The following is a 5,084-nucleotide window of genomic DNA, read 5'->3' on the forward strand; positions in this document are numbered from 1 at the left end:
TAACGTACGCTGGGTTAAGTCAATAGCCATTTGAATGCCACATTTATGAATGACAAATTTATGGACTTTAAAATGTCGATAAAATTTAATTAAAATTTACGCTGTTACTAATCAAAATGCAGAGTTGGCGCAATGATATGAAATGATTGCAATTTCGAGACGAATCTATTCATGTAAATTTTATTACATCTCAGTGACATATTTTCCATAAGATGTATGCGGTGTCCTTTAAAAAAAAACAAAAGGCGCCTATGCTACTTTTGCAAGCTGGCACCATATACCCAGGCGCCGGGACTGGAAATTATAATAATACAATGTCAATATATTTTACTTACTACAGTTATGCTTCCAATTTCTTTTACCTGAAATATAAAATTTAGTTTAGATCATTTTAAATTTTAGCAAAATAAAGTAAATAATTTATCAAAAATGAGTAACCATTTTTAAATTCGTTGTAACACGAATCTACAGCCGCATCATATTTTAGTTCAATCAGAGAGTGCAGCAAGCACCTCTACCGGTTTTGAAACTACTTATTATTCTCTCATCAGGAGTCACATATTTTTACTTTATACAGGGTGTTTCATTGGGAAAAGGAAATACTTTAATTGTGATTAGAGGTCACCGATGCGGTTCTAGGTATACTACATTTTTTGCCCTACCGACTTTTATAACCGAGTTACAGGGTGTTTTATCGATTTTGCCAATTTTTTCCTAAGCCGTAACTTTAGAACCACCCTGTATATTTTTTTGATATTTGGTACACATGTGTCTCATCCAAAATCCAAACGACCGACATACTAATCACAAGAAAAATCCAGGTCCGGATTAACAAACAATTATAAAGTAATTGTGACCTTAAAACAACACCCTGTATATTGAAATTCTGAAAGTCTGTTTGCATATTTGAAAAGAGCACAAAAAAGATGTCTAATCATTTGCTTTAATTTTTCGGCCAGACAATTTTATGGCTTTAATTTTAAAATTATATTGAATTTTTTAAGAACTCTGACATTAAAAAGAAGGTATTATGTATTAACTTTTAATTATAAATTATATTAGAGCTGTTGAATAAATACTTATTTTAAAATTAATCAATACTTATTTACCACATTGGAACGACCCAATTATTAATCACAAGAAAAATCCAGGTCCGGATTAACAAAAAAAAATTAAGTAATTGTGATCTTGAAACAACACCCTGTATATTGAAATTTTCAAAATTTGTTTGCACATTTGAAAAGGCCACAAAAATCTGAGTTTATCGGTTTGCTTTATTTTTCGTGAAGGAAATTTAATGACTTTAATTTTGAAATTAAAAAGCAGATTTTTAAAGCACTTTTAACAATAAATTGTTAAAGTTATTAAATAAATACCAATTTTAAAAATAATCAATACTTATTTACGACATTCGAATGACCCACTTACAAATTACAACACAAATCCAGGTCCGGATTAACAAAATAATATAAAGTAATTGTAACCTTGAAACAACACCCTGTATATTGAAATTTTCAAAATCCGTTTGCACATTGGTATGAAAAGAGCACAAAAACTAAGTTTAATCGTTCGCTTCAATTTTTTGGCCAGACAATTTAATGAATATATTTTGAAATTATGTCGAAATTTTTAAGAACTCTGGGAACTCATAATAAAAATTTCGATATAATTTCAAAAGTAATGTCATTAAATTGTCTGCACAAAAAATTAAAGCGGGACATTAAACTTAGTTTTTCGTGCTCTCTTCAGGTGTGCAAACGTATTTTAAAAATTTCAATATACAGGGTGTTTTTTCAAGGTCAGAATTACTTTGTATTTTGTTGATAATAGGGACCTGGATTTTTCTTGTGATTAGTAAGTAAGTCCTTTTAATGCTCTAAATAATAACTGATTATTTTTAAAATTAGTATTTATACATTAATTTGAATGATTTATTAATAAAAGTGCTTTAAAAACCTGCTTATTAATTTCAGGGTTCTTGAAAATTTGAATATATTTAATTTCAAAATTAAAGTTAATAAAGCTTTGCACAAAAAATCAAAGTGAAGCTTCAAACTTGGATTTTTGGGGTCTTTTCAAATGTACAAAGAATTTTTGAAAATTTCAATATACAGGGTGTTGTTTCAAGGTCACAATTACTTTATGTTGTTTGTTAATCCGAACCTGGATTTTTTTTGTGATTAATAATTGAGTCTTTCCAATGTTCCAATATTGATTCATTTTAAAATGAGTATTTATTCAATAAATTTAACAATTTATAATTAAAAGTTAATAATACCTGCTTTTTAATGTGGAGTTCTTAAAAAAATTCAATATAATTTCAAAATTAAAGCCAAAAAATTGTCTGGCCGAAAAATCAAAGCAAACTATTAGACTTAGTTTATTGTGCTCTTTTCAAATATGCAAACAGATTTTTAAAATTTCAATATACAGGGTGTTGTTTTAAGGTCACAATTATTTTATAATTTTTTGTTAATACGGACCTGGATTTTTCTTGTTATTAGTATGTCGGTCGTTTGAGTTTTGAATGAGAGATATGTGTACCAAATATTAAAAAAATATACAACGTGGTTCTAAAGTTATGGCTTAGGAAAGAAATGAGCAAAATCGCTAAAACACCCTGTAACTCGGATATAAAAGTCGGTAGAGCAAAAAATTTAGTGTACCTAGAAACGCCTGGGTGACCTCTATGCACCATTAAAGTATTTCCGTTTCCCAATGAAACACCCTGTATATACATAATTTTATTTTAACCGGGATCTGAAGATGCTGTGCAAAGTGTAGACAGCGAAACCGGTCGTCAGTTGTAAAATAAATTGTTTGTGAGAACGTCTATCTTTTCTTTTCTACAGTCCTTTAATTTCCATCCAAACAACGTTAACTGTAGTAACAGCTTTAACCTATCAGCAGAATGCATACAGACTTCATTAAAAATAAAGATATCACTAGTTTCCAGTGGCCTGCTTGCTCGCCCGATCTTAATCTCCTAAAAAAATTTATCAAAAATGAATAACCATTTTCAATTTCGTTGTAACACGAAACTACAGCCGCATCATATTCTAGTTCAATCACAGAGTGCAGCAAGCACCTCTACCGGTTTCAAAACTTATTATCCTCTCATCAGGAGGCACATATGCTGCTCTCTCTGGCCCAACCAGGACAAACCCCGACGTGCAGTTACGCGTTGCAACGACCGAACTGGCAGGGATGCCCTAGCGGCAACTGCTAGCAAAAGACTGAGTTTTTAATCTAATAACACATAAACATTAAAACATTAAAAATATTACTCTACATCCCACCAGATTGAAAGCAATGGGAAGGTACTCTGGTTACACCTCCGAGGCTTCTAAAATCTAGTCTCAGCATCCGTTATGGCTTGCAAATTTTAGAAGCCTCGGAGGCGTTACCAGGGAAGGTTCCCATTGTTTTCAATCTAGTGGGATGTAGAGTAATATTTTTAATGTTATTTTATGTGCTATTAGATTGAAAATTTAGTCTTTTGCTAGGAGTTGCCGCTAGGACATCCCTGCCATTTCGTTCGTTGCAATCCTTAGTTGCACGACGTGGTTTGTCCTGGTTGGGTCAGAGAGAGCAGCACATGTACCTCCTGATGAGAGACTAATAAGTTTCGAAACCGGTAGAGGTGCTTTCTGCACTCTTTGATTGAACTAGAATATGAGGCTGCTGTAGTTTCGTGTTGCAACGAAATTGAAAATGGTTGTTAATTTTTGATTTACATGTTTACTCTGATTGGAGTACTAAGGAAACCATTCTCGTTGGAACTTTACCGCGCTGAGCAGATGGGACGTGAATTGTAAATTGTAAAATTCCCTCATCTTCTTTAGTCTCAGCATCTGTTATGGCTTGCAAATTTCAGAAGGCTCGGGAGTGTAACCAGAGAAGGTTCCCATTGTTTTCAATCTGGTGGAATGTAGAGTAAAATTTTTAATGTTATTTTATATGCAATTGGATTGAAAACTGTGTCTTTTAAAAAATTTATCATTATAGATATACAGGGTGAGGCAGATAACTGGCCTATTAGAAATATCTCGAGAACTAAAGGCAACAGAATCATGAAAGTTGGTATAAAGGGGTTTTGAAGGATGATCTATTAAATGAAAATATTTTCATCTCTTTTCAACTTCCGGTTATACCGGAAGTTGTTTATAACTTCGTTTTTTTAAATGGGACACCCTGTATATTTTTACATTTCTGGATTCTCTTCGATGTCTTCTTTCTAAAAATATGAGGTTTTGTAATATTGTACAGGGTATTTTAAAAGATAATTACGTTTTTTTATTAATTTCGTAGCAATATTCATACCCTGTAGAATTGTAGTAGTTTGACATCTAAAACTCTACTTACGTTCAAATGATTTTTAATATAGTCTACTATTGTTAAGAATCATTAGTATAGCCAAATTTTTAATTTTAGTATACAGGGTTGGTCGAAACTCGGAATGAGTATTTTCTGAGTTTTCTTAAATGGAACACCCTCTATTTTAGTATTGTAATGAAATGATATTTTATGGTACTTTTTTATTTCTTAAGCATTCCCTATACCTAACTGCTTTAATTTGTGCTTAATTGTTAGTCGCACTAATAATTTTAACTACGTAGGTATTTTGATAGCTAAACCATTATTGGTAATTTTAAGGATCAGTCTGGATTAATATGTATTTATTTCTGAAAAATTATTTGTGATTTAACTACTAATTATTTGTGATTGAATTTTCACGGCAAACCTAATAACATTTTACGTATTTTTTGTTGAAATTAATGTTTAGTTTGAATAACCAATAACTCACAAATTAAAGCAGTTAGGTATAGGGAATACTTATAAAATAAAAAAGTACCATGAAATATCATTTTACTAAAATACTAAAATGCAGAGTGTTCCATTTAAGAAAACTCAGAAAATATTCATTCCGAGTTTCGACCTACCCTGTATACTAAAATTTCAAAATTAGCTATACTAATGATTCTTAACAATAGTAGACTATATTAAAAATCACTTGAACGTAAGCAGAGTTATTAATGTCAAACTATTACAATTCTACAGGGTGTGAATTTTGCTACGAAATT

The sequence above is a fragment of the Diabrotica virgifera genome, chromosome 2 (assembly GCF_917563875.1).
Source record: "Diabrotica virgifera virgifera chromosome 2, PGI_DIABVI_V3a".
Classification (NCBI taxonomy): Eukaryota; Metazoa; Arthropoda; class Insecta; order Coleoptera; family Chrysomelidae; genus Diabrotica; species Diabrotica virgifera.